Here is a 13,381-nt window from a genome sequence, read left to right on the forward strand (position 1 = left end):
CTCTGCTCCCCCCCGTGCTCAGCCTCCTGCCGTGGGGACAGTGTTTCACCAGGTTTGCTTTTGAAGGGGAAAAGCTTTCTGCTTGCCAAACCCAGAGTTACTGTGCTCAGCTGCGGGAGGCGATGGGACTGCCGAAGCTTGGCCATCACCCCAGCATCTCCGTGAGTGAACACCCTCTTTTTTTCTCTCCTTGTACCAGCCATTGCACCTTCATCCAGGGCTGAACTGCCCTGAGATGCCTGAAGCCCAGCAAAAGGAGGTGGTGAGGGGGTCCTGGGGGGCTTCATCCCTTTATCCCTCTCCTCTGCGCACACCTGGGCAGGGAGTCCCTGGAACAGGCACTCATGTCCTGCGGGATGCCCACAGCCATCTCACGTGCTCCCTTGCGCTGAGCCCTTCTTGCAGAGAGACCCAGGTGTTGCCAACTCTTCCCCTGCCCTACCAGCCCTGTGTGTGCTGGCAAAGGGGCAGTTGTGTCCATCCACCCCTGCACGCACGTGAGGTTTGCTGTCGCTGCTGCTCTGGAGGATAAAGGCAAGCCCCCCCCCCCCCTCGCTGGCTGGGTCCTCCTCGAGCTCCAAAACCTCCCAGCCTGAGCAGGTGGGGTGACATGGGTAGCAAATGCTGTTCCCCAGCTCAATTAACCCCAAAGCAGCAGCAGCCAAGGCCACAGTGTGCCAGGACCTGACGGGCAGGGGGGGTCACACCTCTGGGCAGGGGTGCAGCTGGTGTGGCACCAGCCCCAGGCTCAGCCCACAGTGAGCTAAGCCCAGCTATGCAGCCCAGGTGGGCTGTCCTAATTGAAAGTTACTCAAATTAACTGGTATCTTGCTTTTCCATCACAGCCTCTCCGGCTCAGAGAAGAGCCTGTGTTGTTCTGCACTGACCTGACTGATTTGTCAGCGTTCAGTTCAGCTGTGGTGGGGACCGTGTCTGCTCCCATTATGGCTTTCCCTTCTGATCTGAGCTTGCCTTCCTTGGTTTTTTCCCAAAGAAAAGGGTTTTTCTTCGTGCTGCTTCTTCAGTGGGAGGAAATTTCCAAAGGAGCAGTCACTTTGAATCAAAATGTTTCCCTTCCAAACAGGCTGATATGGTTTGGGGAGATGTTGCCTGTTTCTTTTTGAACTTCTCGAGGATGGGACTTGGGCAAAGTGGGGTGAAACGGGGTGTGGGGCCACCCCGGTGCCCTCCCATTGTGGCTGGTGGGGCCCCAGGGCAGCTGGTGGCTCTGGGCTTTGAGGAAGGTGTGTTTTACTGTTTGATATTCAAAGAGCATGAATTGTTGCTTTTTTTTTTAAATGCAATTTCCTTCTCTAGCCAGCAGAGATCTGTGGATTCATCACCTTGCCTTGTCCAAACCCAGGCAGGACACTAGCGCTGAAGCCACTACAGGGGACACCCAGACCTGGAGCATCACGGTCACTTCAATCTTGGAAAACTATTCCAGATCCCAGTTCACACTGGTGAGCCCAGTCCCCACGTTAGCCCCACAGCTCCGTTGCCCATGGAGAGGAGGGTAGTCACAGCTTCAGAAGGGATGAGGGGCTGCACTGACCATCAAAACTCCCCAAGTTGAGTTTTCACCATGTGCATGAGCTGGTGATGAGCGTGGGCTGGCGGGCAATGGAAGCTTTGCTTTTGTAGGCATTGCCTGAAAATGAGGGAGAAAACACATGGTGGTGGGGGAATAAGTATGAATTATACACGGAGAACTTCACAGGAAAGACACAAAGTATAAGGATTTACTGGGGGAGTGGAAAGGCGTCCTTGATGCCTTCAGCTTTGAAGGTGGAATTGGAAACTTGAAGGTTTGTAGATGGGTTCAGTTTGCTTTGGCTTGGTTTTTCTTGGTGATATGATTTCTTTTTTTTCCTTTCGGTAGGATATTTTTAACCAGCATCCTCTTTTTCCAAGAAGGTGGCAGCTGGGAACATTCTATTTTTTCTTTTAAATCCTTTTGGAGGAGAAGGACAGGAAGACGATGCTTGGGGCTGGGGCAGCTCTGGCATGAAGGATGCCAGATTGGATGGGTGGGTGTTTCTGGACTTCCTGAGGAGCCTGTTGGTGAAAATCTGGGTAACTGGGCTCTTAAAAGCCAGAGATTTGTAAGCAGAAAACCCCATCTGCCTGTTCGTGTAGAGCCATTTATCTAGCCATGCGTTTTCACTTCCGTTTTCTCCTCCACAGGCACTGCGTTAAGCGAAAGTCTATAAATCTGAATGCCTAAAACCCTGAGGCTTTTGGGAAAAAAAGCCAGACCTGGTTGCCTCTCCCACCAGAGCCAGCCAGCTCGCTGCTGCCGGCATCCCTAGCCCAGCTGGCTGGTGCATCGCTCCGCAGGGAGCAAATCAGCATCGTGCCCAGGCAGCATCACCACGGTGAGCCCGGCTGGGGGTCGGGGTTGTCCCGGTGTATTTATCCCCTCCAGCCCTTCTCCCCAGCACTGAACTTGCTCCCTACAAGAAATGCAGAGAGTTTTACCGGCGGTTCCTGCTCCTGACAGGAATAGGTGTGAGCCCTCCCAGCAGGAGCCTCCTCCACCACTGCATGATGATGATAACCCATTGCTGAACTCCTGCCTCCTGACAGGGCAAGACAAGTAGCTTCTTTTTTTTCTTTTTGTCCCCCGCACTTCAGGCTGGAGCCATGGCAGCTCGGGCGATGGCTGAGCATTTATTACCGCAAACAGGGCAGCTGGACTTGGGAAGCTCTTTAGGTTCTCAGCTGGGCTTTGATGGGGAGAACTGGGAGGACTGTGGCACCGATGCTCCAGCGAGGAGCTGCAGGGCCGTAGCTAAGCCGTCAATAGATGCATGTGAGAGTGCACTGAGAAGCAGCTCAGGTATATCCTGCCCTTGTGTCAGCTGCATGCTGCTGGGGCCGCTGCACGGGAGGGCTGTCAGCTGGGAGATGCTGCAGAGCACATGTCTGCTTTGATGATGAAAGGTAGGAGTGGAGAAATCTGTGCCATCACAGGAGAGGAAAATCTTTCAAGCTGGCTGTGTAGCTAGCTGCCCGCCCCCAAGAAAAGCACCACGTACCCATCCCTATATATGCTTCCTGGCCTCCTCCAGACAAACATCTGTCCCTCTGCCCATCCAACCACTCTGGGAATGGAGCTGGTGAACAGGGCACAAACCGACACCGAGCAGAGATGGGATCTCAGCCTGATCCTGGGACTGTCACTGTCCCGTAGCCCTTCTTAGTGGGAAACTGCCCCACCATGCTTGGCACTTACTCTGTTGAAAGACAGCAAAAGAGACAGACATCTGCTTTAGGATGGTCATGTCATCTTCAGCAAAGGGTAAGATAGCCCTTACTGGGCATGTGAGCACCGCTGAGCACCATTTCCCTGCTCAGATCTGCATCAAAGCAGCTCAGGGGTGCTGTTTTAAAAGAGTCTGGGGTATCACACCTGATCGCAGCACTGGGCGCTGAGGGAAGCCTGGGTTTGCTCCATCCCAGGGTGATGCTCGCCATCTCCATGGAAAAGCCGCAGCTGGCCCTTCTGCTCCATAAGCTGCTGTCCTCTGGGGAAAGGCGCTGGGAAGGTTTCTGCAGCTGAGGAAGCACCAGCCCTGGGTTGGTGGTTGAAGAATGAGTTTGATGCACATTGTGCGATTTGGGGAATCGCAGAGGGGAGGGTGGTAGAGGAAATGGCAGCTGGGAATATTGGGGGTAAAATAACATCAATAACTAAGAGAGAGCGAGCAGGAAATCAGCCAGGGCTGCCCGTCAGCTTGCTGATTTAAGATTCACTTTGAAAACCTATTCCCCTTCAGGGGAAACACGTGCCTGCCCCATCAGCAGCCGGCCCCGGCACGATGCTTGGCGAGAGGCAGCGTCATGCTCTCTGGGGGAGGCATTTGGGCAAGGAAGTAAATGATTTCAAGAGCTGCCGGTGTGTTTACAGCAAAGTGGAGTTTTGCAGTGGCAAATTGCTTGGGGAGAAGAGTTGGACTGGCAATTCCTGCTCCCACAGCCCCATCGCATCTTGACAAGTGGAGTGTGGGGCTGCAGGTCGCACGGGGCTTTGTGCTGGGAGCCAGGAGTGTGGCCAGGGCTTCGGCTCAGGGTGGTCACTGGGAAGGTGCTGCAGCGAGTTCTGGGGAGAGGACCAGCTTCGGTGTGGGAATCCAGGCACATCCCCCTGGGAAGAGCTTTAAAGGCTCTCCCTCCTCAAATACCTTTCCTCTTTATAGCCTCTGCTTTGCATTTTCATTTTTCAAACACCTCATAATCACACTAATTAATACATTCTGGGATAGTTCTTCCTGGCTTCCATCAAATTTAAATCAGCATTTATTAGCATATTGCCGTGTCTGTGTTGTTTGTTAAAGTCCAGCATAACCTCACACTGCGTTATGAACCCAGCAACTATTTCCGAAATGAGCTGCAGTGCTGGAAAGCAGTGAGCTGTGATCAGGATTTCTGCCTTTATTTTCCTCCCACATCGTTAAAGCCCTTTTGGGTACCACAGTAGCATCTTGCTAGCACCATGCCCACATTCAGCTGCAGCCAGCCGATTCATAGTCTGTATTTACCCCCCAGGCATTTCGTCAGAGCTGAATTCGGTGAGGTCAGGGTAGTCTCATGCATCTGGTTGATGCCACCAGCTCTCCCCAGGGCTGCTTCATGCTGGTTCCCCGGAGCGTGCGGGTCATGGCATTATCCCACCCTGGTGCCAGCCAAGGCCAGGCTCCTCTTCCCCAGCTGCTTCCTTCTCCCTGGAAGGTGACACCATGAGGTAAATAGAGACTGGCTAATGCTGTTTGAAATCACCCCTTGCTGCCAAAAGAGGCAATTCTGCCCTTTCCCCTGCTCTCTTCTTGCCTTCCTTTCGTTCATGCCAGCAGGAGTAATGGGGTGAGCTGGGGACGGGACAGGACAGGCAATTGGGCAGCTTTTACTCCCAAACCCATCTATCAGAGCACAAAGCAGCTCAGACACCCTCCTGCCCCGTCCTTATGAAGGCGTGGGGAGAAGGAGGGTGTCGAGGGGGTCAGATTGCAGCAGGCTTTGCCTTGGGGAAGGGCTTTGGTGTGCGAGTCCATCAGATGAGGGGTGTGAGGCTGCATCCCACTCCCTCCTGCCTGCCGTGTCTCACAGCAGGCAAGCGGATGTTTAATCCCTTTGACAGCCAGATTTCTGTGGCTGGGGAGGTGAGAAGGTCTGGAGGCTTTACGACACAAATCACTCAAAATTTTGGCCTTTAGGTTTGGGGTCAGAAGTCCCTCTGCCCCATCCTTTCCATCCTACCCACTGACAGGCGCAGAGAAGGTGCACCAAGGGTAATTGTAGAGGCTCTACGGTCTTTTTTGGCACATTTACTCATGTTCCCCTGGGAAATTCCCACTGCAGAGCAAAGCCAGCCCCCCCTCCCCTCCCCATGCTCTCTCTTCCCTGCTCCCAGCGATAGCAATAGCCTCAGCCGCCGTGATCGATTCTCGGTGTCAGCGCCGGCCCCACGCGCCGGGGCAGGTCAGGCATCCGTGCCCCCAGCGCTGGCCAGGGTGCGGAGTAAAAGTCAGCCAGATAACCGTCACAGCCGTTAATCATAATTAGAGGTGCCAGGGCGGGTCAGAACAAATATACCCGATGTCATCTCAACTGTCGACTCGAGATCCTGTGGGGCTGAGCCCCTCTGCGCTCCAGGTCAGGCTGTTCCACGCAGGCTGGGGGTGTGTGATGTAGCCCCCTGGGAAGGGGCAGAGAGAAGGCAGTGAGGCTGGAAATTAATGAAATTAATGGGAAGAAGGCGTGCAGAAGTCTTTATTTATTTTTTAAAGGTAGCATGTATTTGAGCTGTGCCCTGGCTGGAACAGTCGCTGTCTCCCTCTCTCTTTCTGTCCCAACAGCAGCAGCTCCAGGACCACCACCACCACCTTTACCAACGTGATGCAGAAGCCTCCAAAAGGGCCAGAAGACAGCACAGGCTGCAGCTCCACACCAAGGTGAACACTACCCCTATTTTTTTTCAGCAATGGTTGTTTGCACAGAAAAATCTCCGAGACTTTTGCTTCTGGCTAACTTGTTCCCCCCATCACTGCGGTTCTCCTTCTGAAAACATTCCCAGAATGTTTGTGGGGCTTTTTTTCCAGCTGTCTGGCCGGTCAGAAGGGCAAAAAATGATCACACTCCACCGGTTGCTCAGTGCATGAGCGCTCTGCTGCTGTTGTAGCTGTATCAGCTTGGAAAACGTATCCTTCAATCAGTTTAAGCCCTTAGGCTTGATGTAATTTTACCACTGCTTTCTCTCTAAGGTGCTTTTATGGCTGCTGCCTCTAAGTATTTACAGACAGGGAGAGCAGCAAAGTGGGAAGAGATGTCGCTCTGTCCCTAACATGGGCAGCAGCTCCAGGGTGGGCAGGCAGGGCTTTTCCCCTGGCAATTCAGAGGGACCCGCAGTGGGACCCCTCCTGCTCACCATCATGAACAAGGAGCCTGCTTCAAAACTAGCAAAACCTACAGCCTTGGCAGGAACTGCGGCATTTCTGGTCCTTAAATTCTCCCATCCCAGTTCTTCCTTTGGGGTGGGAATTGGATTTGCTGTGGGTGCAGCTCCTCACAAGGATCTCGCTGATCTCCGCTACCCCTTTTGTCCCTCCAGTCCCCTCTTTAAGGTCCAGTATCAGGTTTCTGGGTGGGAAAACCACCCTGGAGATGAAGGAAACTGCAAATCAGGCTGTGATGCTGCACGAGGAGGCACACGCATGCCCACACTGAGATCTCCACATGCCACCACCCTGTGAAAACTGCAGAGCTGACGGCTTTCTAATGTCAGTTTATAACTGAGTTAGATTTTGCCTCCATCTCTGTTCATAAAAATTATTCTTGGACAGGTCTCTGAAGCTTAAACTGTCAGCAATGCTATGTTACATTTTTAAATAAATCAGTCAATAAATTGAGTGCAGAATAAACAACAGTTAGGCATATGCTTAGTCTGGAGCGAGTGAGACAAAAGAACCTGCTTAAAGTTAAGCATCTGCTTAACTGCTCTTCGAGGTGGGCCAAGTTTGCTGAATCCAGCCCTGCAGAGAGCTTTTTAAATAGAGCTAATTGCACATTGTGTGTAATGGGCAAGTTCTTGCCTCCAAAATAACCAACAATTAATTATTAATGTTCATTAGCAGTCACATAATAGACACGGATGGTGCTCTGTGGTGACGCCTGTTCCAGCTGTATTTGCAAAGTCGGTGGCATTTTGCTCGCTATATATAATGGGTGGCCTGTTAAAGCAGAATGGGGGGGGATGTTTCGGACACATTCAGAGTGGGGCTGAGCCATCTCCCACTGAGGTGTGTTGGAGTGGGACCCCCACAGCAGCCAGAAACCCGGGGGGGACCAGTGTGAGGGTAGAAGTGATGGGACCCCGTGCCATGAGCATCACTGGCCTGCAGCTCTCCCCGTTTATCCTGCACCTTGCAAACGAGGTGGTTTCTGCACCTTTTCTGCTTCCCTGCTGCTTCTCCCTGCATGCAGTTCATGCACGGGGGGGATCCCTGCTGTCCCTGCTCTGCACACACCCCAGCAGAAGCATCATCATCCCTCTACCTCCATCACTTCTCACACTCTCTTGGGCTACTCGGGTTGATAACTCGTCAGTGCCCTGTGTCTGAGGCAGTGTTTGTTGTCTGGGGATGCTGGGGCAGGAAGGATGTAGAAGAGCCAAAATGTCCCACCTGGGGGCTGCAATGACAGCCTCAGCCTTGACTCTTGGGGCTGTTCATCCCCACTCGCTTTTAACTTGAACCCATCAAGCCCGTGAAACAGCTCATGCCAGAGCCAAGGGTCTTGAACTCCATCCCGCTTCTCTTTCCTTGGGTGAAACCCATCCCAAAGCCACGCCGTGCCCATGCAAGACTGACTCTCTAAATGCTTTTTATAACCTACTTTTTGAAGTTAATTTACTCATACAGCCCCAGAACTACCACGACCTTCTCCAACACCTGTACTTGGGTTTTGAGATGTCGCGTCCCACTCTCCCTCTTCCAGTCACTGTATGGATTGAAATGCTTCGGCTGGCACAGATGGAAATGACCGCAGAGAGCAACAAAAAACTTGTCCTGTGATTTTTGTAGGTCTCCTTTTCTCCCATCCCTGAAAGGCAGGAGGGATGCCCACCAAACTGATGTGTTTTCTGCCAGGTGGGACATAGTGAGCAGCACCACACATAGGAAGAGCCCACCTGCCCGTCCCTCCGGCCATCCCTCCATCCACTGCCACTCCGTCCGTCTGGCCTGCCCCGAGGACGGGCCACTTCTTGCCTTGGCCATGCAGATGAAGGTATGGCTGTTTACGTAGTAAATGAAATTCATTAATCAAGGGGGAGAGAAAAACCTGAAGGGAAGAGGGTTCATTCATCTACTTCCTGACATGTCTAATGGTGCTTTTGTTTGCCTGCATCTTCATTTTTGTCTTGTCTCGCAGACACACACGCAGAAATTTTAGGATCAAGCGGAGTTGGAATTTCCAGCAGAAGAAAGACAAAAATCCCCCATCGCCACCTCCCTTCACATCCTCCAAACTGGGGAGGTTGCTAAGTGACAGCATTTCTGCTCTCACTAACTCACTGCGAGAACCTGAGCACTTAAAAGCAAGAAAATGGCTATTTAAGGACATGATAACTCATGTTCTTTGGTAGCGACCCACAAGCTGTTTCTTCTGAGAGGACTGGGGATATTTTCACCCAGAATTAAATTTGGAGGGGATGAGTAACGGCTTCAGTGGGAACTTGGCTTTGTCTACACCTTGTCTGCAGACACATGCCATGACATAGACTGTGCACGGGGACCTGCACGCACAAGTTGGGGGCTTCTAGCCCAATTTGTGGCCGTGGAGCCCGGTGGACAGAGTCTGAGGAGTCCACGCACCTGTGCCTCAGTTTCCCTGCCCCGTGCAAGGAAGCTCAGGACCTTGCTGTAGGGACATGTCTGGATCCCAGGATCCAGACCCAGGCATGATGCTGAAGAGCTGATCCCAATTTTACTTGGAACACCCAAGACAAAGGAGCAAGAGGAGCTTGCTGAGACCTTTGCAAGCTCGCCCCTCACTTGGCTTTGCCCAGGCAAGTTTCCAAGCGGGTCAGCCAGATGCTGTCTCCTGTATCCCATGCTGGGGGCTCCAGTGCCCGTCACCAGCAGCAGAAAGTGAATGCAACCAGCCCGGCCCCTCCGCCTCTCCTTGCTGCAGACCAGCTCCATTTATTTCTTTTGTTCCGCTGTTGTTGGCATTGCTATTCTGTGATCCCATTTAAAATCATTGATTTACCACAGAGTCCTCAATAAGCAATTTGGAGCAATTGAAGCTGTTATCTTGCTATAGATCACATGGTACTGGGAGTAGGGGGAAAGGGGGAAGGAGAGGAAAACTAAGAAAGAGAAATGGCTGGAGCTCCCCGCAGCCAGCGTGGATCCGCTCCGCACTGCATTACGTGACTCAGCCCTGTGGAGGTCAAGTGGTGGTCTGTGTGTCATGGTCCAGGAGGCAGAAGAGGGTCTTTCCTCTCTTTATTAGGATTTAGACCAGATTTACCATTGCAAAGAGCACAAACCTGGACTGGGACCCAAGGGCTTGTATGGGGGGCAGGCATGGCATCCCTGTGGGATGGGGGGAATGCAGGGTGGGTCCTGAGGGTCAGAAATGGGGAAGGAGCTGGGGTTTTCCACCGTTGGTCAGCACCAAGGACAAATACGGACATTGGCACACGTGGAAAGCGTAGCCCAGCCCCCAGGCACCAGCAGTATAAATTCTTTTTCAACTGGGGTTCAAAGGTTTCTCCTCTCTCTGCTGGGGAGGAAGGTCTGTGGCCTGGGATGCCACCTCCCCTCCTGGCTGGCTTTGCCTCCCGTGTATTCTGCCACGCACTTTGGAAAAACACCTTTTTTTGGAAACACTGAGGGTTTTTGGGGGGGGAAAGGAAAAAGAAATCACAACCTGATTACAGGGTAAATTTGCCGTCTCTGCATCAGTGAGCTGTGAAACAAAACATTCCCTGACTACATTAGGCAAATAACAATCCGCAGGGCCAGCGAGGAGCAGGATAAAGCATCCCAGCACCACAGGCTGGGATCTGTTGTTTATATATATCTTGTATGTATATATCTTATAGGTTTCCAGTACCTTCATAACCCCCCAGAAGGGAGCTCAGGTCTTCAGAGTCAGAGGTACTCCAGAGCCAAAAGCACGAGGAGGGCAGGCTTTAAGATACCTGTATCTATTCAACGACAGCCATTAGCTGGGAATCAAATCATAAAAGCCCAGGGAAGCTGCCCTGGAGAGACCGCTCCCGCGCTAAGGGATGGAGAGCTCTCTCCTGATCATAACCCGCAATGCAAAGCTTAAATACAAAATCAGGTAATAGAGAGAGACGATCTGGCAAATGTGTGCGCTGGCAGTGATTTGAAACATATTGTAAACGTTTTGAGTGCAGGGAGAAAATAAACCAGTTATAAAACAGCTACCTGAGAGCCACAATAAAGGTGGCTTTAAAAACACACTAATGAAATGATTCAGCTGCTTTCAAGAGTGTTTGGGAGCTGCTGTATGGGGGCAGAGACGTGCAGGAGGGTGCTTGTGATCCTGGTTGCATTTATAGCGTGCAGAGCCTTCATCTAAGCAAGGCAATGCCGTCAGCTGTGGTGGGACCAGAAATTATGTTTCTTGGTGAAATGACACTGAAATGTTGCTCCACTCCGGGAAAGCTCTGGCTTGTCTCTCTCACACCTCCAATGCTTTCCAAGCCCACAACTTCTGCTTCGCCTAGCTGACATGGAGATGACCTACAACGCTTCTCATGGGGGTTCAAACCTACCCAGGCAAACGCCGCCCGGTCTGTGTGGCTACCCCTGGCAGTGTCCCATGAGATCCCAGCCAGCCGAGAGGGCTGGGGGCCAACCAAACCCCAGCAAAGTACCTGAAGGAAATAGCAAAAATAAGCTTGCAAGAGAGAAGGATCCCCAAGGACCCAGATTTTCGGGGGGGAAGAGGAAGAACTCGACAGAGATGTTGTTACATGATGAGCTGGGGCAAACGGGTTTCCCCATGCTGCAGGACCCGCTGCCTCTCCATCCCTCTGAGCCAGATGGAGAGACCAAATCCTTGAAATCTCCCCCAGATGGGATCATTTCCATGATGAAGCATCTCATTTTGGCTTCAGGGATGCTCCTCCATCCTCCCTCTGCCAAGCACCCTGGGGCCACACTCCTGCACCCCCCCAGCTCCCTCCAACTTTCATGGGAGGCATTTTGGCATCTCTAGCTGTTGGGAGAGATAAGCCAAAGCCAAACCCCCTTGGAGACCCCCACACTATTTCTTTCTCAGCTGTGCCAACAACAGATTTATTTGGGGTTTTTCTTCTTCCTAGTTCTGGAGCAGTTCAGAAAAAAGACGACCAGCTTCCAGAGATATCATCTGTGCTCCTGCTCTGTTCCAGTCAAATTCAAAAGGACTTGGGTTGATTTCCAGCTTTTCAAGACAAAAAAAAAAAATAAATGCAATCAAAGGACGTGTCAAGGGGAAGAAACTTCAGATCAAAAGATCGAAGCAGCTTATTGCAAGCCAAGAAAACATGTCAAAAGGAAATATTTCTATTTTTGAATGTGTTTTTTCTGTCCTTTTTTCTCCTGGAGTGTCTTGGTGCTTCAGCCATGAGCGATCAGGTGAAGCAGGGACAAATATGAGGGACTTGGAGCAAACTCTTGGGATGCAACACGCCCAGTGCTCCCGAAACAGCCAAGGCAATGCTTTCGCCCGTCCCCAGCATCATCCCTGCCACTGGGCAGTCCTACCTAATTTATCTAATGCTACAAGCTGTGTCCTATGAAGCTGAAATCACACAGCAGGCTGGGAGCACTAACAAAAAGCCTCAGTGGAGAGGGTGGTTTGGCTGGGACAGGCTCAGCCTCAAGCCCCTGCATTCAGCCTAGGACACCCAGGGTGACACCACCATGGTCCTCAATGGCCCCTGGCCCCTCTCCCCCTCTGGGGAACATTCACTTGGGCAGCTTTTGGCTGCTCACACCTCCAGACCAGTTTTGTGCATCACTGTTTGGAAGGACCCTTTGGGGTCTGAATGTCACCAAGGTGGGCAGTACCCAGCGATCAGTCCGGAGTGGCGAGGAACCCTGTCCTAGCAGCTGGGACCAAGGACCCTGCTGGGACAGGCATCTCTCCCACTGTCACCTCTGCCTTCACTTACATTTTGAGGGGGGTTGTCCTTGTGTGGTTTTGTCCTGGTCAGTACCCAGAGTGGCTGGGATGAGTTAGCATCAGCAATCTGGAGGGGAATGGGTGGGCACATGGAGAAGAGGCACAACCCTTAGTAGCCACTAGAGAATCCATAGTGGGACACAGACCCGCTCATGGACCTTGCAGAGATGATGATGGGTGCAGATGAGCTGAGGCAACTTCTCGCTGGGTGCTTCTCCGTGCCTCCCAGCTCATGTCCCCTCTCCTGAGCTCCCCAGAGGACCCCAGCTCCATAAACCAGGGGTTGGATTACACCAGCCTAGAAACAGCATTTTTTCCCCTTCCACTACAGATAAAATGCAGAGTATCCTCCTCATTTGCTAAGTAATCCCAGGACCATTTGATAGCAGCCAGCAGCATGACGTGAGCAGCAATTATTCCTCATTTTGTCGAACCGTGCGTGTGGCAGAGCCAGGAGAGGCGTTGTCTCCACATACCCCCTCCCCAGACGTAAACTGGGGGGGTGTTTATTAACCTGCACGGCGGGGTCCTGCCAGGCAAAATGTATCTCGCTGTCGAAACAGAAAGCGATAGGCTCCCAAGAACAAGCAATATTATTTACACGGCATTGATCAGTGCAGAGGTGTTGCTGGCTCAGCAGTTTGAACCCTTGGTTTTCATCAGCGGAGTGCTTAACCCTCGGCTAATTGGATTTGCCATCGTTAGTGTGATCTATGCTGCCTCCAATTACTCTTTGCCCTGCCCTGGCTGGGCACCCACTGCTTTGGACAGGGACAGGGAGCCAAAAGACCTGAACCCCTGCGGGGTGGGGGTGGGGCAGAAGGGTCCTGGTCTGTTGGTGCATCAGCTCCCTGGAAAACGACGACGCTGGCAAAGCTGGAGCTGGGAGTTGGGGCCAGGAAGGGTTTTATTTGCCTTAAGGTGGGTGTAGTTTTAACTGTCCTAACCGGCACCTTGCAAAGGACAGAGTTAGACCCTGTAAATCCAGGGAGGGGGACAGAGAGGGTGTGAAAATCAGCTGTGATTAATTACTTCACAGTGAATTATTTCATTAAATAGGCTGCATCTGAAACTGCAGCCCTGAGCTTATATAGCCACAGGCTTCCCAGCGGGGTAAGGACATAGTAGTGTCAAGGTAAACTGAGGCATGGATGGATGAAGCCGTTTTGCA

General features: G+C 52.1%; 1 long non-coding RNA gene across 1 annotated transcript; it reads left to right on the forward strand.

The window, feature by feature from the left end:
• Positions 1-2,804: 2,804 nt before the first annotated feature.
• On the forward strand, positions 2,805-11,745 carry LOC114012990 (uncharacterized). Its single transcript, XR_003555810.2, has 3 exons — positions 2,805-5,954; positions 8,082-8,286; positions 8,431-11,745. It is a non-coding gene; the product is annotated as an uncharacterized LOC114012990 (long non-coding RNA).
• Positions 11,746-13,381: the final 1,636 nt, after the last annotated feature.

This window comes from Falco peregrinus, chromosome 2 (assembly GCF_023634155.1).
Source record: "Falco peregrinus isolate bFalPer1 chromosome 2, bFalPer1.pri, whole genome shotgun sequence".
Lineage (NCBI taxonomy): Eukaryota > Metazoa > Chordata > Aves > Falconiformes > Falconidae > Falco > Falco peregrinus.